General features: G+C 42.7%; 1 long non-coding RNA gene across 1 annotated transcript in view; it reads left to right on the top strand.

The window, feature by feature from the left end:
* Nucleotides 1–24,027, top strand: part of LOC122709551 — a 38,737-nt gene extending 14,710 nt beyond the window's left edge. Inside the window, exons 2-3 of the long non-coding RNA XR_006345570.1 lie at nucleotides 18,222–18,340; nucleotides 23,918–24,027. This is a non-coding gene — a long non-coding RNA (uncharacterized LOC122709551). The remainder of the gene's footprint in view (nucleotides 1–18,221; nucleotides 18,341–23,917) is intronic.
* Nucleotides 24,028–26,171: the final 2,144 nt, after the last annotated feature.

Raw genomic sequence — 26,171 nt, 5'->3', positions numbered from 1 at the left:
GTTAGATTGTTTTTGGCATTAGGCTCTTCAAAGGCAGGCTGGAGAATGTGGAAACAGTCATACAGGGGAGAGGTGGGGAAAGCCATGTGTCTTGCTGATGCTGGACAAGAGGCTGGAATCACATTTGCAGGTGATTCATTCATTCATTCATTCTCAGTGCTTTAAACAACTTGCTGGAAAATCCTACAATGAAGCCTGAGGAGGTGGTTGGGTTCTGGAGGGACCTCATCCAGTGGACAGAGAACTGACTTCACACGCAGAGGGAGGTAGGTTCAGCCCAAACCTGAGGTCCAGACCCCTCCCGCCCTGGATGAAACAGGAAGCTGGGCAGTGTGGCCTTTGGTGGTTCTGGGCGATGGACGGTGAAGCCAACAGTGTGATGTGGTCGCTGCCCTAAACCCTCAGGGCACCATTCCAGGACACGCAGTCCGCAGGAGCTAAGCTGCTCTGAGCACTTACTGAGTACAGGCTCCCTTCCAGGAGTGCTGCTCGGGCCACCTCATGTAACCCCAGGCTGTCTTTTGATGTAGATTTATTCTTTACACGTGAGAAAAGTGATGCAGGAAATGGTGTCTCTTGTCCAAATTTACACACTGCATCGTGAGCCAAGATTCCCGCCCGGAAATGTCGGAATCAAGAGTCCCTGGCTGCCCGTTGCACTCAGTTGCACAGGGAACTGGGCTCCGTAACAAATGGCCGTGCTAGTGGTCTTGCCACTAGCGCCTAAGGCCAGTCCTGCCCACATCATAGGCAGGTGTGGATTGCACGCTCAGAATCTATGGAGATGGTTTTCTTCGTTTTAATTTGCTAATGTAAGTTATTATATTTGGTCCCTATTGTTCAGACTAATTACTACAAGTTTAGTAGCTTAAAACAACACGTTTTTAATCTTACAATTCTGAAGGTCAAAGCCTTAAAATTCAGGTATCAGCCCAGCTCCATTCCTTCTGGGGGCTCCACAGGAGAAGCCGTTTTCTTTCCTTTTCCATCTTCTACTGGCTGCATGCATTCCTTGGCTCGTGGCCCCTTCCTCCACCTCCAAAGCCAACAGTTTAGCATCTTCAAACCTCAACCCCTCTCCCCACTCTTCCTCTTTCTCTCATCTTTGTTTCTGTTCTCATATCTCCTACTTTGACCGTCCTGTTTTTTCTCATAAGGATCCTTGTGATTCTATCAGCCTCCCCACCCCACCCCCCCGCCCCCCCAGCGCAAGATTCCAAGCTCCACATTTTAACTTAATCACACCCGCAACGTTTCTTTTGACACACATAGTAACAGGGTCCAGGGGTGAAGACAGGGACATACGTGGTGGTGATGGTGGGCGTTACTCCGCCCACCGCACTTACATCAGCAGATTTTCTCAGGCTGAATTACTCTTACATTCCTGAGATAAACCCTATCTGGTCAAGATGCTCTTATGATCTCTAAGGTCCTTCTTATAAGGGGCACTAATGCCTTCAATGGGGGGCCTATCCTTATGACTTCATCTGAATCTCATCACCTTCCAAAGGTATTTGTGATGCCAAATACCACTCAGGGGAGTTAGGGCTTCAGTATGAATTTGTGAGGGGAATGGGAGGAGACACAGTTCAGTGTCCACAGCACTCAGCATGCTGTTGACGCTGTAGAAAGTCACCTGGGTGAGGGAGGTGGGAGTGACTGCCATCTTAGACGAAGTGGTCAGAGGACATTGGAGCAGAGGCTGAATGAAGGTGGAGGGGGAGCTGTGTGAATGTGGGGAGAAGAGTGGTCCTGGCAGAAGGACTTCCAGTGCAAAGGCCCTGGAGCAGGAGCACCCTTAGCAAGGCAGAGGACAGGGCCGAGAGGGGACCGTAGACCAGAGTGCACAGGTGATATACTTTAGATCTTGCTGGGCTGCAAGTGGAATACACTCCAAGGGGACAAGAATAGCAGGAGTTTTATGCTGGAAACTTCTGGGTAAAACTGACCAATACTCTCCCTTTTCTGAATGTTCTTGTCTGGGTTTTGATATTAACATGATGCTTGCTTCATAAAATGAGTTAGGGGAACTTTTCCTTTATTTACTGTTGGGAAGTATGTGTTAATCACTCAGTCGTGTCCGACTCTTTGTGACCCCATGGACTGTAGCCCTCCAGGCTCCTTTGTCTATGGGATTTTCCAGGCAAGAGTACTGGAGTGGGTTGCCACCTCTTCCTCCAGTTACTGTTGGGAGAACAGTTTATATAAATGAGAGATAATCTACTCACTATTTGAAGATTTGGTAAAACTCTTGTCAACATGCTGGATCAGAGGCCTTTTGTGTGAGAAGAGTTTGGCCTCTGATTGAGTCTATTTGATAAATCTCTTCTGATTTCTATCTTTTCTTAATTTACTATTTGTTATGTATTTACAGAATCACTCATTTTTCCTTAAGTTTTCAAACTGTGGTATAAAGAATATTATATTACATCACAGTATTCTTCTGATTTTTAAAATCTTAATTGTGACTGTAATTATATTCCTCTCTTCATGCCTGTCTGTATTGCTGTTGTTCAGTCATGCCTTGTCCAACTCTTTGCTACCCCACGTACTGCAGCTTGCCAGCGTTCCCTGTCCGCCACTGTCTCCTGGAGTTTGCTTAAGCTCATGTCCATTGAGTCGGTGATGCTATCCAACCTTCTCGTCCTCTGTCATCCTTTTCTCCTGTTTGTATTGTACCTTCTCTTTACCTTCTTCTATCTCTTCTTCATCCAAACTTGCCATATATTTGTCTATTTAAATTAACCTATTAAAAAACAGGTATTGTGTTTTGTGGACTCTGTTATTTTATTCTGTGTATTGCTCGGTGGCTTTATAATTTCCTTCTGCTTTCTTTGTGATTATGCTGATGTTTTGTTCTCACTTGTTCAGCCAGTTTATCCATTTTTAATCTTTTTTCTAGTGTATATACTTAAAATTCTAACTGTCCCTCTATGTAAAACATTAGCAAAGCACACAGATTTTGATGTGCAATACTGACCTGTGTTGTTAAATTTCTAGAATGTGGGTTTGTGTGTTCTTTTGGGGGGAAAACTTTCAGTTTACATGATCAATTTCTGAGGGAAGTGTGTTAAACTACAAGGCAGGCTTATCAATCTCTTCTGATCTTTCTAAGTGCTTCACAGATTTGGAAACTATGTTGTGTATAAAAGCTCAGGCTTAAACTTTTCATCAATATAAAATATCCCTGTTGCCTCCTTTAATGATTTTCAATTTTGTCTGGAATTAATTTATTGCATCTGCTTTCTTTTTGTGCTCACTTAGCAGGGACATCATTTTTTCATACCTTTGCATTCAGCCTTTTCTTGTTTAAATGTGTATCCAGCAAATAGTCTATTGCTCTAGTTATTTGAGAAGACAGTTGGCTACTACATTCTGGAAACCAGAAGCTTAACATGTAAGTTCTTGTGGGCTAAAGTGAGGTGAGCCCCTCTCCCTGAAGCAGAACCCAGATGGCAGCTGGGCCTTCTGCTTCTTGAAAGTCTGGTTGTGGGGGACCCTCAGCTCTTGGTTCAGCCCCGCTTGCCTGTCCCCTGTGCTCCTCTGCCAATACCTCCTTCTGCACCTGCTCTGCTGGGCAAATCATGTCTTTTGTAAAAAAAAAAAAAAAAATTCCAGTGAAATTCAAATAACATGAAATTAATCATTTTAAAGCAAACAATTCAGTGGCATTTAATAACATTCACAGCATTGTGCAACAACCACCTCTTTCTAGTTACAAAATATTTTCATCACCCCAAATAAAACCCATACCATTAACCAGTCACTCCCTCTCTCCCCTCCTGGTGGTAGTGGTTGGTGGCTTAGTCATTAAGTCGTGTCTGACTCTTGTAATCCCGTGGACTGTAGCCCTCCAGGCTCCTCTGTCCATGGAATTTCCCAGGCAAGAATACTGGAACAGGTTGCCATTTCCTTCTCCAGGGGATCTTCCTGACCCGGGGATCAAACTTGGATCTTCTGCACTGCAGGCAGATTCTGCAAGAAGCCCAATGAACATGAGTAGTACTGGTTAAAAGGCAAAAAAAATAAATGTCTTCTGAGGATGATTTGGCTTCTTATAGACTTTGACCACAGAAAGAGAACGTGCCAAACATGGATACAACCATTTCTGATTACATGTAAGTTAAATTCCTTGTTGTAAATAATCCTGTTTACAGATGTCTCCTCAGCCATCTGTTTGTTTACTTACATTGTAGGATAATACATGTAACATAAAAATTAACATTTTTAAATGTCATTCAGTGACATTAAATACATTCACAATGTTGTGTAAAAACCACCACCATCCATTTCGGAACTTTTTCATCATCCCAAACAGAAACTCTGTCCCCATTAAACTATAATTCTCCATCCCCCTGCCCCCACCCAGGTAGCCTGTGTTCCACGTCTGCTCTGTGCATTGGCCTATCCCAGGCACCTCATACAAGTGGGATCACACAATACTTGTCCTCTGTGCATCTGCTCATTTTCTCAATTTTATGTTTCATCATCAAAGCATTCCATAGGAGCTAACCTCACATGAGGTCATTAGAAAATACCTTATATTTGTATGATACTTTGCACCTTTTAAGAGTTTTCTACTGTATTAGCCTGTTTGAGTCACATAGCAACCGTTTAAGGCAAGCACAGGAGACCTTCTTGCTTTAATGAGCCCGAAGTCCAGAGAAGCCAATTGTGTTGTCTAAAGTCACACAGTAAGTGACCGAATCAGGATGAGAAGACTGCATCTTCAGATGTTATTATCTTATTTAGCATTTGGCAACTTCTCAGAAGTTGGGGATGATTTATTTCCTTTGGAATCTAAATATAAATTTCAAATAACTCCATTTCGTACAAGCAAAGGAGGAGTCATGCTGAATTTATGAGCGTGTGGTCAGGGGCGCTCATTGTGTGGGTCAGAACCCTCTGGTGGAGGGCCCGACGTGGGCTGGAGTGCCGCGTGCATGTCTGTCCTCGTGGCGATGGTGTCCCTCAGGCCCACCGTCTTTACCAGGGTTTTCTCCTGGGGCAAAGGCTTAGGACACATGGGAGGTGCTCTTCCAAAAGAGCTGGGCATTTCTCCAGGTGCCAGAAAAAGCAGCCAGTGCACAAACAGGCTGGAAGACAATTTTGTTTTTCCAAACTCTGAACTAATCAAGATCTCACTGGGTACATGTTTGCAAACAAGAAGGAACAATAAACGTATTCATCATCTCGAGTTTTATTTGTAGTTCCATTGTGTAAGATGGTCATTTGTTAGGACTTGATTATAGCTGTCACTCTGTGAAAACCCTGCTCAGAAATGAAAGCTAGCTGACGTGTGAAATGCAAAGGTCCGTCTTTCCTCATCAAGCACTAAAGATTCTCATGAAGGTGGGGGAGGTCGGATTAAACAAAGAAAAGTTGACAACAGCAGAGTAATCAAGGCCACCGTGAATGCATCTGCTGGTCCATCCTCTGAATTTGAAGGGTTTATCGCTTTCAGGTGGCAGTTCCTTGTACATGCACTTTCTTTCTTTTTTGTTTTTCTTTTTGGCTGCACTGGTCTTCATTGCCGTGCACAGGCTTTCTCTAGTTGTGGTGAGTGGGGACTAGTCTTCATTGCGGTGCGCAGGCTTCTCATTGTGGTGACTTCTCTTGTTGCAGAGCACAGGCTCTAGGCATGCAGACGTCAGCAGTTGTGAAGCATGGGGGCTTAGTTGCCTCGTGGAATGTGGTATCTTCCCAGACCAGGGATTGAACCCATGTCCCCTGCATTGGCAGGCGGGTTCTTCACCACTGGACCACTAGGGAAGTCCTACATACTCTGTCAATGCAACAACTAAGATTTGCTTTGGTTCGGGGATCTAATATATGGTCTTAAGTCAGAGTGCAGGGAGAACTGTGGGGACATGGGTTCTGTCTGTGAGGTTCCCAGCGTGCTCCTGCGCAGAGTGAAGGCACTCAGCCAGCCAACAACTGCCCCTTTGGGAGGGATCTCACCACTAAACCCATGTAGCCTGGCATCCCTCACCTCTCACCTGGGCCCTGCCACCTCCCATTTACTCCAGGTAGAACTCAATGACCAGCTTGTTGGGGATTTGGGGATTTAAGATCCCTGATGGAAACCAGTTATATACAGTTTCCCAAATGTCCACCACCCACCCCCAAACCCCTATATCTTTCTTCCTGTTGATAATTGAACGTGGGGTGCAGTGATGGGAAGAATATGGGTGACACCAGACTCTCACGGAGCACATCCCATTGGCCAGGAACTATTACAAACTCATTACCTTCAGTAAAGTGTTCGGTTCTCACAGTTCCAAACGAGGCGACTTCTAGCGTCATCATTCCCAGTTTACAGATAGACATAAGACTCAGCCGCACACCCAACCTCAGCCCTAGAACCTGAGCTCCTAATCGCTGGGCTGCACTGTCTTTCGAGTGCAGTGAGGCTGAGGCCAGTTCTGTTGTTGAGGCTCCTTACCTCCGGGTCATGTTTAGGGGAAAAACATATTCCATTAAGGTTGTTAATGGGACAAAGCTGCAGAGACACGCTGAGAGTGTGCAGTGGGACAACTTTGGCACTTTTGTACTACCTGATTGCTTAATATTCATATATATTAATCTCTAAGTGGTGTCACAGTGTGTTCCTGTAAATCACAGGATTCAAAAGATCAGCATAATGTGGATCGTACTTCTTCACCAGACAATATCGCTGATAGTAGCTAACATCAGTCCTGAATATCCATTGGACGGACTGATGCTGAAGCTGAAACTCCAATACTTTGGCCACCTGATGTGAAGAAGTGACTCATTTGAAAAGACCCTGATGCTGGGAAAGATTGAAGGCGGGAGGAGAAGGGGATGACAGAGGATGAGATGGTTGGATGGCATCACTGACTTGACGGACACGAGTTTGAGTAAACTCCGGGAGTTGGTGATGGACAGGGAGGCCTGGCGTGCTGCAGTCCATAGAGTTGGACAGGAAGGAACAACTGAACTGAGCTGAACGCCAGTACAGAGCGTTCGTTTCTGATGTGCTCTCATAACCCTCTTACATGAGCATTCAGACGGCACTGGCATGCATGCATGCTCAGTCACTTCAGTCGTGTCCCACTCCTTGTGACCCCATGGACTGCAGACTGACAGGCTCCTCTGTCCTTGGGATTCTCCAGGCCAGAATACTGGAGTGGGTTGCCATTTGCCTCTCCAGGGGATCTTCCCAACCCAGGGATCACACCAGCATCTCCTGCTTGGCAGTCGGATTCTTTTACCACTGAGCCATCAGGGAAGTCCTGTAAACCCATATGAAGACCATAACAATGGCTAACACTTTCGTATTGACCATTCTGTACCAGACTCAAGATTCTGTTTGGACTTGAGAGAAGAAATTTTTTTAAAGTATTAAATAAGTCCTGTGGTGAATATTTTTCACCAAAATAGATTGGCTGTTCCTCTCCATCAGTTTGAATTAGTGAGATTTACAGCATATGTATCAGGGAAAGAAAACTTCTTTAATTTAGTTCCTGGCTGCCAGACAGATTGTCAGATTTGTGCTAGTGACTAGAAAAATGAATTTCTCACAGTTCTGCAATTAAAACCCTACCCGCTTTCCATTCCCGATGATGTGATGGGATAGGCACCATCTCCCAGTAGCTTAATATTATTAGATTAGCAAGAAGATGTCTGACATGACTCAGTGTTGTTCTTGAGAAATAATTAGCTACCTAAGTGGGTAGACCTCCACGGAATACAAGTATATCTCTTTTTATAACATTTAAATTTGGAGGCTTAATTATCCAGTGAAAAATAGTCACTTTAGCACTTTAGTCCATTTGGCTATATATTGACATTATTAAAATGCTTTCCTGGTCTTTATGCAAATTGCTTTTTTAAAAACCAATTTATCTCCTAGCAACCCAAAGTGAAATAAGCACTGAAAAATGACATCTCGAGAAGACTTGGGGCTCTTAATCCAAGTAAATTCCTTAGGGTTTATTTGTGGATGGTTTGAATGAACAAATGGTAGACTTGTGCCTGTAGGTGTATTTGCAGCTGAGTCATGCTCTCAATTTTTAAGCAGCTAATTAAATAATCAAGTTCACACAAATAAACAGTAAAATGTAGTACATTTGGTCACCAGTTCCAGTCTGTAACTACGCACTCAGCAGCATGGGGAAACCAGCCAGGAGGTTACTCGTCTGCACTTCAAGGACTTGCTAAAGCTCTAGTCCTTCTCTTTTCTCTTTTTAGGGAAGCACCTGGCCATGGGGTGCTGGCAGCCACCTCACCTCCCAGAGCCTTGGCGCCCTCCCATGTGAAATGTGCCTGAGGTCTCTGTTCTAGACTCTAGGTTGAGAAGAGAGAGTGATAATGGGGGTGAAAGTGCTTTATTGCTAGACATCCCAGAGGTGAAAGCCATGGCTCCTCCTATGGATGCCTAGCATGTAGGATGGAAGCTGCAGACCCAGCGGTGACCTGGCAGGTACCACTCTTTATAACCTCATGGACTGCAGCACGCCAGACTTCCCTCTCCTTCACTATCTCCCAGAGTTTGCCCAAACTCTTGTCTGTTGGGTCTGTGATGCCATCCCACCGTTTCATCCTCTGTTGCCCACTTCTCCTGCCTTCAATCTTTCCCAGGATCAGGGTCTTTTCCAATGAGTCAGCTCTTTGCATCAGGTGACCAGAGTATTGGAGTTTCAGCTTCAGCATCAGTCCTTCCAATGAATATTCAGGGCTGATTTCCTTTAGGGTTGACTGGTTTGATCTCCTTGCTGTCCAAGGAACTCTCAAGAGTCTTTCTCCAGCACCAGAATTGTGAGGATGTAGGGGAAAGTAAAACAAGGAAGCAAGAATAGCCATCAAGACACATGTGAGTGATAACTTATTCCCTTGGGCAACTGGGCTCTTGGCAGGGACCCTGGAGAAGGCAGAATCTCTCAGTGCAGGCTAGGGAGGCCGAGCACTTATCCACCAACTCTCTTCCCTTGCTAACTGAGGGCTGCCCCTGGGAACCTGAACTTTCCTGTACTTTAGGGTTGTGCCTGCTGGAGAAAGCCCTGGTAGAGAAGAAGAAAGCTGCAGGATTCGAGGTGGGAAGCTGGTCCCAGGCTGCTGCTGCTGAAGAGTCCGAGTGGGCCAGGGCTTTCAAGTGGGCACAACTCCTGCTGTGGGCCCAGATGCCTGAGGGACTCTCTGTGTCTTGTCTGTCTGTCTGCCTCTGATTGTTGTGCTCCTTCTGACAGCAAAGGGGCTTTCTTCAGGGAACTTTATCTCAATCCTCTCTGGGCTGATAATCCATCAGGGAGGACTCTTCCCTTCCAGCTCCAGCAAAGTCCCAGGGAAGGACTCTGATGGATCTCGTAGAATCATGTGACCATCCCTTGGCAGTCCAGGTGATGGGGGTTTATAATTGATCCAGGATGGGTCATTTACCATCAGAGGGGTGGAGTCTGTTCCCAGAAGTGGAATTGTGAGGCCAGAAGCAGCTTTGGGGCACTTTCCCCATTGCATGTTGGCCATTACCAGGCAGCCCATCTGGCAGGCTTCAGGCACTCTGAACTCTGATTTTGGGTGCTTCCCAGCTGGTGCAGTGGTAAAGAATCTGCCTGCAATGCAGGAGACGCAGGCTTGATCCCTGGGTTGGGAAGATCCCTTGGAGGAGGAAATGACAACCCACTCTAGTATTCTTGCTTAGAGAATCCCATGTACGAGGAGCTTGGCGGGCTACAGTCCATGGGGTCACAGAGTCAGACACAACTGAGCGACTGAGAATGCACAAGGAGAGTTTGGGGCCTTGATCCCTCCCCTTTCAGAAGGTTTCTGGACACGAAATTAGCCCTTTTCTCCCTCTGCTCCACTTTTACTTCCAACTGGCCAAGGACTGCAAATTAGGAAGGTGCTTAAAACTCATAAACCCCATCTACCTGGGTCTGTTTTATGGTTTCTGGAGAAAATCTCTCCTTCCATTTATCAAGGATGAACAAAATTCAGAGAAAAGGTTTTCACAAAGAATATTACCACAAAAGAGTGAATGGAGAATTTTAAAATATTTTTCACACCTTAGGGCAATTGACATTTTAGTAAGATTCATGCTTTTGCTCTCCCTTACTGGAAATAATACTCACTTGCCTGACCTTAGTGAATGTTAAGGGGATCCTTTCATAGCTTAAAGACAAGTGCAATATGCAGAAAACTACTGGTAAAACCAAGGGACATTGGCTAGTGTGAAACTGAAACCGATTCTCCAAAATATCATTTTCCATGTCTGACCAGAAGAAATGTCTTCTCAGAATTGGATGTTCATTCATTCTCTCCTTCAACTAATATTTAGTGAGTATCCAGTAGGTTCTTAATAAATTGTGTTGGCAGAGACTAACAGCATTCCTGCTTTCAAGGAGCTAACTTTGAGTGGGGAGACAGAAGATAAGCATGGATGAATGAAAAAATAAGAATGAATGTACTAGAAATACAATAAAATAGACAGTGTCAAGGAAGTCTGACTAAGGATGAGACCTGGACCTTGAGTCAAGAGTTAAATAGTCTGAGTCCTTGGTATGATGAGTTGGGGGAGAAGCATTTCAGGCACGGCTTGAGCAAGTGCCATGGCCAGAAGAAGGAACTAGTTTGGATTGTTCAGAAATGAAAAAGGAAGCATGAGTGTCTGGAGTGCAGCGTGTGGGGGGAGGGAGGCGAGAGGGGGCTCAGAAAGGGATTCCATCGGCAGGCCAGGACCGTGGTAAAGAGTGGGGATTTTGATCTCAGTGCAACAGGAAGCCTTTGGAGGGCTGTGAGCTGGGGAACAGTGCATGGGGTCTTGGGTTTTGAAAGGTCATTCTTGCTCTCATGAGGCCAACCTGCAGAAGTGCAGGCAGAATGAGCTTCAAGCGGTAGCAGAGGAGAAACTAGAGGTGGAACCGGCAGATCCTGTGGATGAGTGGGATGAACAGGGTGAGGAGTGGGGAGGTCGGAGGATGGGCACCCCACCTTCCCTTGGCTCTGTTCTTTAAGGAAAGCAGAGACCACTGGATACCGGGTCAGCTCACATCCACAGCTGGATGCACATACAAACTGTCTTCTCTGTCACTGGCAGTACCTGGGTCCTGTCTGTGTTATCTTGGGAGAAAAGGAAATCCAAGTCAGAGAATGACAGAAAACTTCGCTTTGTTCAAGGAAGACAATCTAATGCCAGTTGAAATGTTGTTTCTGTGCCAGCAAACAAGTTCTACTCAATCACGATCCTTGTGTGACCCAAGGATTTATTTTCATCATTCACAGTAGTCAAGTTGAGCTACGCCAGAGTTAGGTTTTGATGTGAATTTCTGTTAAACAGCTTCAAAGCCTCTGGGTTTGGATGCCCGTGCTATCGGCAGCTCTCAGAATAGCATCCTCTCCTCACCTGAAGCTGCAAGTGATTTGGGGAAACCCCATCACCACCCCCTTCCCCCCAGCCTCTGCCATATCAAGTCCATGGATTTTTCTGGGAAGTCTTTCCTTTCCCTGCAGGACCCTATGGTGGATGGGCAGAACTTTCCGTTTGCACTTCAAGGCTCTGTGATGGACGCAATTATTTTTTAAATTAAGTAATTAATTTTAGTCTTCGTTGCTGTGCAGGCTTTCTCTCGTGGCGAGTGGGGACTACTCTTCATTGCAGTGCTTGGGCTTCTCACTGTGGTGTCTGCTCTTCTTGTAGAGCATAGGCTCTTGGGCAGGCGGGCCTCAGTACTTGTGGCTCATGAGCTCAGTAGTTTCGGCTCCTAGACTCTAGAGCACTGGCTCAGTAGTTGGGGCGCACAGGCTTTGTCTCTCTGTGGCATGTACAATCTTTCTGGACCAGGGATTGAACCCATGTCTCCTGCATTGGCAGGCAAATTCTTTACCACTGAGCCACCATAGAAGCCCCACAATTATTTTTCAAATGGAGAAAAGAGTATTTGGTGATTAATGACTATAACTCTGACAAATAAGCCATTTCCAAGGCACTCTCACATATAATATGTCACTTGTTCATCTTAGCAGCGCTGTGAGGTCACAGAGCCTTGTCCTTTTAATCCCTCTTTCTCCTCTCTTAGCTCAAATTCCCCCAGATCAAAAAAACCCCTACTCCTTCCCGTTATTTGTGCAGTCTACAAATTGTGCTGCCAAAGAGCTGAGTGGGAAAGGAAGTGATTGTGCAGGGCACAGAGTCAAAGGAAATAACATGAGAAAATCCTTCTGTTATAATTTCAAGTAAAAAGAGCAGGATGCAAAATTGCCTATACAATCTGGTAAGACTATATTCAACATGCCCATGTGCCTGGGGGAAAAAAAAAAAGACTTGCAGGAAATATTGCATAATGTTAACCACAGTTGTTTGGGGACGACAGGATTATTTTTGCTTTGAATTCTTAATATTTTCCCATGACTTTAAGTAATGAATATTTGTAGTAGATACGTCTTGTTTTGTTAAATCAGAAAGAGCATTTGAGACCTTTCAGAAAACGTCTTCCCTGTTTCAATCCTGTGCTCCCACTGAGGGCTGCCCATTACTACATCCCACCTCTCTGTTTGGAGGAATGGACACATATATGACTCAAATTGAGCAGTAATGCCACCCCATTCCCTAACCCCAGTTTGGGGACTTGCATAGGAATCAAGCCAGGCCACACCAAATCCTTCCTCTGGTCCTAGTTAGTAGAAGAGGAGGGCGGGAAAGAGGGTCAGATGATGCAGGGTAAGAAAGATGCCGTTTTTGGCTTTCAAGATGGAAGGGGTCACAGAACAAGGAGTGCTGGAAGCTTCCAAAAGCCCAAAAAGGCGAAAGAATGGGCTCAGCCTCAAGCCTCTAGAAGAAGCCCTGTCGATACCTTGACTTCAGCCTCGTGAGAACCGTTGTAGACTCCTGACTTCCAAATAAATTTTTATCAGTTCAGTTCAGTTCATAAATTTATGTGGGTTTTTTTAAAAATTCTATTTTTAATTGGAGGGTAATTACTTTACAATATTAATGAATGTAATGATTTCTGCCACACATCAAGATGAATTGGTTGTATGTATATATATGTCCCCTCTGTCTGGAGCCTCCCTCCCACCTCCCACCCCACCCCACATCTCTAGGTTGTCATAGAGCGCTGGATTGGGTTCCCTGTGTCATGCACCAAATTCCCGCTGGCTCCCTATTTTATTAACACATATGGTAAAGTATGTGCTTCAGTGTTACTCTCTCAGCTGTTCCTCCCTCGTCCTCCCCTCCTGTGGCCCAAAGTCTGTCCTTTATGTCTGTGTCTGCTTTGCTGCCCTGCAAATAGAATCATCAGTACCATCTTTCTAGATTCCATATATACATGTTAATATATGATATTTATTATCATATATTAATATGATTTTTTTTCTCTTTCGGACTTACTTCACTCTGTATAATAATCCAACAGTCCCATTACTGGGCATATACCCTGAGGAAACCATAATTGAAAAGGACACATGTACCCCGGTGTTCATTGCAGCACTATTTACAATAGCTAGAACATGGACGCAACCTAGATGTCCACCAACAGATGAATGGATAAAGAAGATGTGGTACATATACAATGGAATATTACTCAGCTATGAAAAGGAACATATTTGAGTCAGTTCTAATGAGGTGGACGAATCTAGAGCCTATTATACAGAGTGCATAGGTTTTTAAAAAGCATTTTACTTATGAAATAAATAAGCCAAATTTATTTATTTGAGTCGAGTCTTGGTTGTGTCATGCTGAACCTTCTTTGTGGCACACCTGCTTCTCTCTAGTTGCGGTGTGGGCTTAGCTGCCCTGTGACCTGTGGGGTCCTAGTTCCCTGACTAGGGATTGAACCTGCATTCCATGCATTGTAAGGCAAGGGATATTCTTAACCACAGGACCACCAGGGAAGTCCCTAAATTTGCATGGTGTTAAGCCAGTAAGTTTGTGGTCGCCTGTTGCAGCAGCATCAGGAAACTCATCCACAGAAGGGAGAGCATGGCTCTGGATGTGGGAATCTGGTTTTGGTCAGGAACCAAGGCACAGCCAGCTGGCTGCAGACCCCACTTGGGGGAACCCCTCCTTCCCCGCTGCAGCCATGATATTCAGGGGCAGCTGTCAGTGATGGAGCTCCAAGCTTTAGTTCTAGGGGTACATGCTGGGCCCTAGGATTAATGAGAGAGGGTCAGTCACTCTGCAACACCACAAGCAGGCCATCTTCCCCACCATGTCCTACAGAAATAGGGCACTTGGGGTGGAGAGGCCCTGCTGTATGGGAGCGGTCAGCAGACAGGTCAGCTGAAGGGTCCAGGGGTGGGTGCTGAGTACTCTGTCTGGGCACCTTGAGTCCCAGGGGTTGGCGGACAGGACACTATTGGGTGCTCCCCCAACCTCCACTTCCACCTCACAGACACTGAGTTAAAAACCAGTCAAGGAGAGGAGAAAGGAAAGGGTTGTCAGAGTTCCAGGAACGTCACTGAATGAACAGGGGGTAAATGTCTCTGTCATTACATCAGAGAAGGTCTATTTCTGGAACAAGAGCTCAAGTGGAAGCCCTCACACCACACTGTCGGTGATGATGGTTGAAAATACCATCAAACAAGCTATTAAGCAGAACATGTCCCATCTTGCTCACTTGAGAGCTGCACCTTCATAAGAACAATTTAAATATTTGCTAAAATTTTAGATGTATGTTAAACATAAACACATTAAAATAAATATCATATGTTAAAATTTGTTTGATTGTACTTATTACATGACAGGAAGTTGGCAAAACATCGGAGATGACCAAATGTTATTCTTGTGTATATGTACACATGCAGCTGATGGGTCATTCATGGGTGCTAAGTAACAGAGCAGAGATGCGTAATTCATAAATTATACACTGATGGCATGAAGTTTACATTTCTTGTTTTTATTTTAGCAAAATTATTAATTCTATTGTCATAGTAAATATTTTCACCTAACTTACATATTATATCGAATAATGCCACATCAGTCCTCTCTTGAGTAATCATAGTTCTTAGTTTTTTATTATTTTCAAATTGGAGAAACTTTGTGATCTATTTAATAGTAACTCCTGGAGTCGTCAATAAACTTCAAGCAATAGTTTGAGTCCAAAATGAACTGTGAATTGTACATATCACGTTCACATATGATGATGGAATCAAATATGATAAAAAGGTGGTTCAGTGGTAAAAGAATCTGTCCGCCAATGCAGGAGATGCAGGAGACACTGGCCTGATCCCTGGGTCCAGAAGATCCCCTGGAGGAGGAAATGACAACCCACTCCAGTATTCTTGTCTGGAGAATTCCATGGGCAGAGAAGCCTGGAGGGCTATGGTCCATGGGGTCGCAAAGAATCGAACACTACTGAACGACTAAGCACAGTTAGCGATTTTAGTTATCTCTTAAAGCAATGTCTAGATTTATTTAATATTTCTTAATTCCCTTTTTCAACTTTTTCAGTGTGGGATAGTCTAAAGAAAACTGAAATATCACTAAATGACTCAACCTTTTCAGATCGCTACTCAACTGAGACTATTTCTTATTCCATAATGACCAGAAAATATTCTCTACAGAAAATAACTTGGGAATTATTTTTATGTAGATATTCATAGTTATCCCATTATTTTTTTGGTACTAATTTTGTTATAATTAATGGAATGCCACATATTTCACAAGTATTTTTTTTAATTAATAATTAAAAAATTAAGTAGCTACACACACTATTCTTTTTTTTTACACACACTATTATTTTTGAAACTTTCGATAATATTATTGAGAGCAAGCAATAATATATACCAAGCAACAGTGGATAATGCAAATTCAAGATTATTTCATTTTCCACCCATTTGCTGCTTTTGGTAGAGCTTCTGTTGTTTTGCTTAACTCTTCTCATATTTTGTTTAAATTAAATCTAGTTGCTCGAACAGCAATTAGTTGGCATTCCTGTTGTATGTATGAGGGACCTTATAAAGTCAAATTTGGTATATGTTTGATGAAACTGTTTCCATTTTGGGAAGATCCAGAAAATACTTTTTATACTTGCTTAGTTATTCTGAAGGACACATCACTAGGGACCAACTTGAGATCATGTGTCCTAGTAACAAATCCCTACTGTGAGTTACATGTGGAATGCTTCTGAATTTTTTACAAAATTCTGGCCCACACACCCTTTTCGTTACCAACTATGTTTGTGCCAATTTCATAGACTTACTCTCAACAGTCTTTCAAATCAATGCCTAAGATTGAAAGTTCTTTTTCTAGTTTCTTAAATTAAAAAAAACTGTACTTCTAGGTATGAAAACAATGCAATATGTTCTTGTTTTCTTCTTCAACAGCACACATAGCAAAAGTTTGTTGATCAATATGACTTTTGTCAGTGGTTACACTGACAGCTAGTTGCATTGAGTAATGTTTACTTATGTTTTTATGGTACATATGAATGATTCTCTCACTTTGTTTTCTGATACATTAATAATTTAATTTAAAATTATCCATCCTAGATAGTGATTGCTTGTTTTATTACTTTTAACTGTCTTCCATTTTTGGCCATTCTAACATAGAAATTGGAATTATTTCTTTTAAACCTAGAAAAATTGTATTGTGTTCTGTAAATATTGCACTATTATTGCTGTAAAAAGTACCATAACTCTTGGACCCAAAAGAATATTCTTCTCAGAACATCGCAACAGACTTCTAAACTGGCGGTTACTTGTCATTGTTGACCATGATTGGTCATTTGCTATTTTTTCAGCCCACTTTTAAAGTTTTGGTGCTTGCATGTGTACTTTTTCTCATACGTGTATGAGTGACATTTTATATGGTTTTTAAAAGTCCAAATGCTTTTGGTCACAAATAACTTCTTTGGCCAAAGGTGATCTTGAAAATCGGTTGTAAATTATGTAACACTTTATGTAACAGCACACTTTGTCTTTCTCCTTGGACTATGAAAAGCTGCTTTTAGAGGTTCTTTTTCCGTTGGAAAGAACGTTGGTATAAAATTAAACACTGAATTTGCTGCCATACTCATCCAATGAAAAATTGGATTAGCTGATTTGAATTGGATTGTGTTTTGCTAGAAATATTCCTTTGTAGTCAAAGAGGGTTTGATGCCAATTTTAGGATCATCCTACAATAAATAAGTGATACTCCAGAGAGTTCATCTTTCTCATCCAATTTGCTGATGTCATGAATGGATTTTTCTGCATCCTGCAATGGACAGACCAGAGTTGCACCTGCTGCTTCTGAGTTGTGAATTCATTATGAACAATCCTCTTTTTCATTCTTATTGCTTTGATCAGTGATTGAGTCTTCATGTAGTAAAGAAATGAGGTTTCAGGGATTTCATCTAAGCTCTTGAAGTTGTGAATTTTATTTGAATAATTCTCTGGCTCATTTTCATTGTTTGATCAGTAATTAAAACTTTATTAGATGTAGAATTTATAATATCTAACTAGTAAATTTTGGATGGGTTATACCTGTCACAGGCTTCCCTGGTAGCTCAGCTGATAAAGAATCTGCCTGCTATATAGGAGACCCTGGTTTGACTCCTGGGTTGGGAAGATCCCCTGGAGAAGGGATAGGCTACCCACTCCAGTATCCTTGCTTGGAGAATCCCCATGGACAGAGGAGCCTGATGAACTACAGTCCATGGGATCGCAAAGAGTTGGACACAACGGAGTGACTAAGCAGGCACATGGACTTCTCATTTTATTATTATTATTTTTAGGTTAAAAAATTTAGGTGGACCATTTATTCAAAGGTATTTTATTTATTTTTTCTTTTCAGTTTTTTTCTGAGCTCTACTTTCCTTTTTTTTTGTTCCTATCATGATCTTGCCTTATATTTATTCTCAATGTTTCAAAGATTAAAAATAAAATGTAGTTGTACTTAAAGTAAAAGCAATTTACATATATTTATATCAAAACAGAAATGAAAGCAAATGTGACAAAAATCAACATTTTCCACGTTACTAAGTTACTTTCTTTTAAAATAGTAAAAATCTCTATTAAAATCCAAGGGAGAAATGGAAAATATCATTAATGACTATAAAAAGTGAAACTATTTCTAAAGTTGAACTTTTATTTAACTTTGCAAATTTAGCTAATCATATTAGATAGTTTACAAATACAGGATTGCTTTCAATTCTAGCGTTCACTATCCAGTCACAAGCACAGGAGTTGATACCATGCTTCATTCTTGTTATATCTAGATCCATATATATGCAAATTTAAGAGTACTATGAATTATTTCACTATTGCAAAATGTTTTTCAGTACATCTGGTTCACAAATTGGAAGAGAAACAGGAAAATGGACTCTCAGCCTCACAAAGAATGCTTCATTATTCCAGAACCTCTTGTGTTTGTCCTGTCCAGGAGAAAGCATTTGACAAGGTAATTAATTAGTTGTTTATCTTACCTAAGCATTTCTGCTGCTCAGATCCTCCCCTCTTCTGAAGCTGTGTCTATTTCTGACATCTACAGGTAGAACCCCAAACCTCATGGCATCTGAGATCTGGTACTTTTTGTTTCACGGACATAGAGCAAGAAATGTATAGATGTGTTTCTCTAGGGCCTGAGCTGTGTTATTCACTTAAGTGGATGCTTTGAGTTGCTGCCGGCACTATTCCAGCATCAACTGTCGAAGCTCCAGTGACAGAGGCACTGCGTGTTCTTTACAACGTGTGTGTGTGTGTGATGCACTCAGCTCTCAGAATCGTGGCTTTCCTGATAGCTCAGAAGGTGAAGAATCTGTCTGCAATGTGGGAGACCTGGGTTCGATCCCTGGGTTGGGAAGATCCCCTGGAGAAGGGAATGGCAATCCACGTCAGCATTCTTGCTTGGAGAAGTCCATGGATAGAGGAGCCTGGAATGTTACAGTCTGTGGAGTCACAAAGAGTTGGACACAACTGAGTGACTTAACATTTTCACTTTCAGAATTTCAGAGGCCCCAGAACAGAGGCCACTCTGGCCTGAACGTAAGGGTGGCGCTGACCCTTAAATACTTTCATGGATGGAGAGATGTGGGAAACAAGGTTTTTAGTCTCTCCATAATCAATCCATCCATCTTTTCTTCCATTCGTTTACTCAAAACAAAAACCAAAACCACAGAAACTGCTCTTTGAAACCTCCTGTGTACCAGGTGCAGGGTGCTTGTGGTAAAGAATCTGCCTGCCAGTGCAGGAGACAAAAGAGACGCAGGTTTGATCCCTGGGTGGGGAGGATCTCCTGGAGGAGGGCACAGCAACCCACTCCGGTCTTCTTGCCTGGAGAATCCCATGGACAGAGGAGCCTGGAGGGCTATGGTCCATAGGCTGTGAAGAGTCAGGTATTGTGCTGGGTGCTGGAGTCTCAGACTGGGGGCACTGAGAACCCTTTTGGGGGAAGAAAATGGGGAAGGCTGAGTGGATGGGTAACTTGGAGATGTTCTTGAGAGTGGGAGATCTCCAGGGAGAGAAGAGGGAGAAAAAAATACCTGTTCAGAGTTACCAGTCTGTGCAGATGTACAGATTCATGAAAGTGCTCTGATGTCTCAGTTTCAGCATGGCTTGGTGGCGGGGCTCCAGGAAGCCAGGAACACACAGTACATCTGGAGAGGTGTACAGCTGGAGGCTTTTTTGAGTGGCCTTGTTGCCAGGTGAAGACGTCTGTACTTTATCCTGTCGACATCAGCAATACATCGTCATGGTGTTGGGGAGGAAAGGCTTTTCCTCTACCCTCTTATGTTAAGAATCCCATTTGCCTGGATCCTGCAAGTGAAAGTCACAAAATCCAGATTAGCAAAAGAAAAAACAGATTTAACTAGATACATACAGGAGAGTTCACAAAGAAATGTGACTCATGGGGGTGGTTAGATTTCGTGGCTTATACACCATCTTACTCAGTTTCCCAGTGGTGCTAGTGGTAAAGAACCCGCCTGCCAATGCAGGAAATGTGACATGGGTTTGATTGCTGGGTTGGGAAGATCCCCCGGAGGAGTATTCTTGCCTGGAGAACCCCATGGACAGAGGAGCCTGGTGGGCTATGGTCTATAGGAACACAAAGAGTCAGACACGACTGAGGCAAGTTAGTTCTCAGCCCACAGGGGATGGGATGGGGCGGGGAGCCCTTCTGGGAGAACAAATGACTTCTTAGAAGTGGTGGGAAGGGCATTTTCAGAAAAGCAAACGACTCTTTGGAAAGATACATGGGCCCTTAGGAGAATAGATGGGAGACGTGATAGTCTTGTGACAGTGTCTGTTTGGGTCAGAGAAAGGAAGATTAGAGCTGCGGTAGGAGAGGGGATTTATGACCACTGAGTTCTTTGGGGAGGCTCTGCTTTTAGGCAGATAAGGGATTTCAGGAACTCAGATGCCTCAGCTCAAAATAAATTGATAGTAGTTTATTGTGAACCCCTTCATCAGTATGGAGACTGCCTTGAAATGGCAGAGAACAGAGAAACCTAGAAGACCCCCGCAGAGACTGCGATGCATTCAGGAAACAGATTTTGAGGCCTCGATCAGTGATTCTTAAAGTGCAACGTGCACATGACACATCTGGTGATCTTGTAACGCAGGTCCCGATTCAGAAGGTCTGGGGTGGGGCCTGAGGGTCTGTCTGCATTTCTGTCGTGCTCCCAGTTGTTGCTGATGCCAGTGGTCCGCAGACTACTCTACACAGAAGGGCTTTCATCAGAGCAGGAGGTGGGGATGGGAACAGAAAAGATTCTTGCCTTCAGCCACACAATAGACTCATCTGGCCAGTATCCCAAGCAGTCACAGCCAAACCTTTATGTGTGGGGCTAGGTATCAGTGTCTTATAAAGCTCCCCAGGTGGTTAAAACTGCAGGCAAGGTTGAATGGCCTTGTCTCTAAGCCAGAATCAGCAGATTACCCTTCCATAAGCCACACCATTCCCATCCCTGTACATTAAACTCTCTGGCTCTTAATGTCAGAGCTGACTCCTGGCAGCATGCTTGGAATGGCTTTGGGGAACTGAAAGACGAGTTGAAGACAAACTGCAACAGGATAGAAATTATGACTATTTTATCCCCATCTTTTTGTTGTTTGTGATTTCACTGTCTCACGGAGTGAGAAAGCAGAAGCAAACATCTTCTGTTGTTGACCACGATTGGGTAAACATCCCTGAACCCTGAGCTGCTACTGCTGTCCACAGAAGACTGAGCTAGACAAAAAGCAAGCATGGAAAAAAACAAATTGTTTTCCTTTGTGTTAAAGAATGTCAGTTGCTTTTCTGATTACAAAAATTATACAGGCTGATGGTAAAAACTTTCAGACATGATGGACAGGTAAAACCCAGAAAGGGGCAGTCCCCAGTATCAAGCTGTTTTATTTTAATTTCCGTTTAAATAAAAGAACTCAACCCAAAAGGAAGGCGCTGAAGCTCCAACACAATTGGAACTGAAAACAGCATTCTTGTCAAGCTTCCACGGCATCAGCCCATTAGCTGTTCATCCTCCAAACTTTCTTGAACGTGAAACAACTCTCATCATCTCACCTGGAGCGATCACTACTTAATGGTAGTGATTAACTCTCCAGCTCAGAAGGCAACTGGTTATTAAATAACAACCTCCTGCCACATTATCTTTCTCCAAAACAATGCACTCGCAAACCCCTGTGTTCTCTTCGCTCAAGCAGTGCCATGGCTCCAGGGCAGGTGCACAAATGGATTCATCCCCAGGCGGGTGCCTCCAGCCAGCAACTCTCACTAGAGGTTCAGGAATATGTTGCAACAATTTCTAATTGGGGAGTGATTAAACTTCCTTTCTGTGGTTAAAAACTCACAAGTTTCTGCTATTGATGAAAGGTTAAATCATAAATCTGTTAATGGAATTAAAGAAATAAAATGTAGATTATTTTTAAAGCATTGATTGGCACAACTGTGGGACATCTGGGGGAAGCTATTAATATTAAAATTCTGCAAATTCCTGAGTATGCCAGAGGAAGACTGGAAGGAGTGGCAAGTAGACTGTAGAACAAGGCAGCAGACTCCATTAATCCAAGATGGAAACAGAACCTTGGGACTGAGGTTCATTCTGGGTTAGGACAAGCACACCTAGGAAGCCTGTTCATTTCATTAGAACTAAAGGGACACGGATCATTTTGGAAGTATCTGTCTCAAAACAACTGGGACCTGAGGTGCAATGAATGAATGAAAGGGGGTGGGATGAGAGCTAGTGATCTGGCTCATATGATAATTGAACAATAAGACAATAATTTATTGGGTGATGGGGAGTATTATCATGGAGGTCCATAGAAGAAGTTGCTCAGTTGTGTCTGACTCTTTGTGACCCCAAGGACTGTAGCCCACCAGGCTCCTCCGTCCATGGGATTTTCCAGGTATGAATACTGGAGTGGGTTGCCATTTCCTTCTCCAGGGGATCTTCCCAACCCAGGGATTGAACCCAGGCCTCACGCATTGTAGGCAGACGCTATACCATCCAAGCTACCAGGGAAGCCCAATAGATGGAATATTTTAACCAAAAATGAAGCTTTCAAGTTTCTTATTTTATTTCCCCATGTAAGGTCAAGAGGCAAGTTTCATCAGTTGAAATCTATCAAATCTCATCCCTTTTCATATTCAGTCGCCCTTCTCTGCACCCCATTGTTTCTTTTGATGCAATTAATCCCACTCACCTTCCTGGTTCGTCCTGAGCTCTCCAGCTATACTCATCAGAAACTTTCCCCAGGAACAGCCCACCAGCAGTGAAGTGAATTTTCAAGTTCAGTTCTGTTTCCCACAGTGCCTATCACTCTTGTGAGGGGATTTCTTTCCCTTTTGATTAATGATGCCATTTTGCTTGGAGGAGCTGATCTACTGATTCAGGATCAGGAATTCAGGAGCTCACATTGTAGTGAACGGTTTTCACCTTTCGGGTGCTCTTTATTTACTCTTCAGAGTCCTGTTGGTGTTTGAGAATACAAAATGCTCCCCGTTCGCCCATTTCTCATCTTTCTGAGCTATTGCTTCACTTTGGAAGCATTTGTGAAGCCATTCAAGCCACAGAGATGCTGATTTTATAAATAAATTGGGATCAAAATATGAAGGAGCATGTCCCTATAGGGAAAGGGGAAAAGGGCCATGTATTTTTAGATCCACTCTAATCAACCACAACTACCTGGTTAATTCAGGTAGAAATGGGGTCTCTTTCCAACTAAATGATCCAGGTAATTTAGGCTGTGAACTTTGGTGTGCTGTGATAGACACTGATTATAAATGACTCATACATTACTAAATGACCAATTAATAGATGACTCATCCAGTGATAACTAAATACTTTGAAAAAAATTATTCCTACCAGAAGTCTTGATTTCTTACTATTTATGATGATGATCAAAAACTCATCATGAAAGCACCCAAAGTATATTGCTAAGTGAAAGATGCAAGTTGCAGAACAATGTACATAATATGCTACCTTTTATGATAAAAGTAGGAGGAAAATAATATATGTTTGCACTGGATTGTAAATGCTTTAAAACCTGTGCAAAGAAAAAGAAACAGAAACAGGGACTTCCTGGTGGTCCAGCAGTTAAGACTCTCTGCTCCCAGTGTAGGGGGCCCGGGTTCGGTCCCTGGTCAGGAGAACTAGATCCTGCATGCCAACTCAGAGTTCTCGTGCTGCAACTAAAGATCCCACATGCTACAACTAAGACCTGGTGCAGCCAAGTGAAGTAATTAGTTAATTAAAAGAAACAAAAGTAGATCGCAAATCTAATAATGCTTATCCTTTTTTGGGAGCAATGAGGAACTGGCATCTTTTAGGAATTTTTTTCCTTAACATTTGAAGTATATGAATGAATAATTTGGCAAAAAACAAATAATTTTTTAATTTAAAGACCTTCATACAAAGTAATTGGTGACTAGTGACTAAACCAAGGAGTGTCATCTTTAGGTACTCTAGTACTTGTCCTTTGCCCAAAGGGAACAATGAAGGCAGAAACAAGGGTTAATGCATTTGCCTTTTCTCCCAAGTAACTCAAGAAGAAAACCTGACCATCAAGCCCGAGGTAGCAGGAAGAACTCCAATCACACAGAATGTTGCTAGCCAGCCTATGGACTGCATACCCCCAAATCTGGTGTCGTGACGTCCACTCAAAATGGCTTAAATGAAAACTTTTTTGTTGTATATATAATAATCTCAAATTTTAATATACAGAAACCCATTTAATTGTATCCTTTAAATTATATGGTTATGGGAAGTGTATCTCAGTAAAGCTGTTTAAAAAAAATCAGAAACACCTGCTTTTCTTCTCAATTGTAAGCTCTTTGAACACACTTGTGCACCAGTGCATTTAGGACAGTTGACTTAGCAGTGTACATGTTTGGTGACTGAATGATGATTCACATTCAGTTCAGTTCAGTTCAGTCACTCAGTCGTGTCCAACTCTTTGCGACCCCATAGACTGCAGCACGTCAGGCTTCCCTGTCCATCACCATCTCCCGGAGCTTGCTCAAACTCATGTCCATTGAGTTGGTGATGCCATCCAACCATCTCACCCTCTGTCGTCCCCTTCTCCTCCTGCCTTCAATCTTTCCCAGCATCAGCGTCTTTTCCAATGAGTTAGTTCTTCGCATCAGGTGCCAAAGTATTGGAGTTACAGCTTCAGCATCAGTCCTTCCAATGAATATTCAGGACTGATTTCCTTTAGGATTGACTGGTTTGGTCTCCTTGCAGTCTAAGGAACTCTCAAGAGTCTTCTGCAACACCACAGTTCAAAAAAAGCATCAATTCTAAAGTACTCAGCTTTCTTTATGGTCCCACTCTCATGTCCATACATGACTACTAGAAAAACCATAGCTTTGACCAGACGGACGTTTGTCTGTCTAGTCACATTAATGATTCACATTAGCCATGTGGATAGTTCAAATTCAACTACTAATTGTCTCTGGCTTATATTGGAAACCACCTCTGTATGATTATCTGGATCTTCATTTCAGGAATCTCGTTTTTTTTCCTCTTACAATTTTTTTGGTTAAAAACAAAATAGAAACCATTTTATGTCTCTACTTATGAAGAAATCATAACTTAACAGTAAAAAAAAATCAAGTAACCTAACTTAAAAATGGACAAAGGGCTTTACTAGACATTTTTCCGAAGACGATATACAAATGATTAATAAGCATATAAAAAGATGCTCAACATCACTAATCATCAGGAAAATGCAAATCAAATCCACAATGAGATATCACCTCTCATCCATCATGATGGTTACTATCAAAAACTCAGAAAATAACAAGTATTGGCAAGGATGTAAAGATACTAGAACCCTTGTACTCTATTGGTGTGATTGTAAAATAGTGCAACCACTATGGAAAATAGTATGGCGGCTCCTCAAAAAAAAAAAAAAAAAAAACTACCAAATGATCTAGCAATCTCACTTCTGGGTATATTTACCCAAAAGAATTGAAAGCAGAGTCTGAAGAGATATTTTGGTACCCATGTTCAGAGCAGCACTATTCACAGTAGTGAAAAGATGAAAGCAGCCCAAGTGTCCATTTACAGATGAATGGATAAACAAAATGGGATGTATTCATACAATGGAATATTATTCAACCTTGAAAAGGAGGGAAAACCTATCACATACTACAGTGTGGAATAATCCTTGAGGACATTCTGCCAGGTGAAATAAGCTGGTCATGAAAAGACAAATGCTGTATGATTCCATTTATATGAGATATCTAAAATGCATGATTCCCTTTATATGAGATATCTAAACTGGTAAAATTCATAGAAACAGAAAGCAGAATGGTGGTTTCCAAGGACTAGGACAGGAGAAAAGGGAAGTTGTTTACTGGATATAGAGATTCATTAGATGAAAACATTCTGGAGGTCTCTTTTACAGCAATGTGAAAATACTTAACACTACTGAGCTGTACACTTTATTTTATTTTATTTTTTTAAAAATTTTTTATTAGTTGGAGGCTAATTACTTCACAACATTTCAGTGGGTTTCGTCATACATTGATATGAATCAGCCATAGATTTACACGTATTCCCCATCCCGATTCCCCCTCCCACCTCCCTCTCCACCCGATTCCTCTGTGTCTTCCCAGTGCACCAGGCCCGAGCACTTGTCTCATGCATCCCACCTGGGCTGGGGATCTGTTTCACCATAGATAGTATACATGCTGTTCTTTTGAAATATCCCACCCTCACATTCTCCCACAGAGTTCAATAGTCTGTTCTGTATTTCTGTGTCTCTTTTTCTGTTTTGCATATAGGGTT

The sequence above is a fragment of the Cervus elaphus genome, chromosome 15, assembly GCF_910594005.1.
Source record: "Cervus elaphus chromosome 15, mCerEla1.1, whole genome shotgun sequence".
NCBI classification, from domain to species: Eukaryota; Metazoa; Chordata; class Mammalia; order Artiodactyla; family Cervidae; genus Cervus; species Cervus elaphus.
Note: the sequence above shows the minus strand (reverse complement) of the source record. Positions and strands in the feature narration are given on the sequence as shown.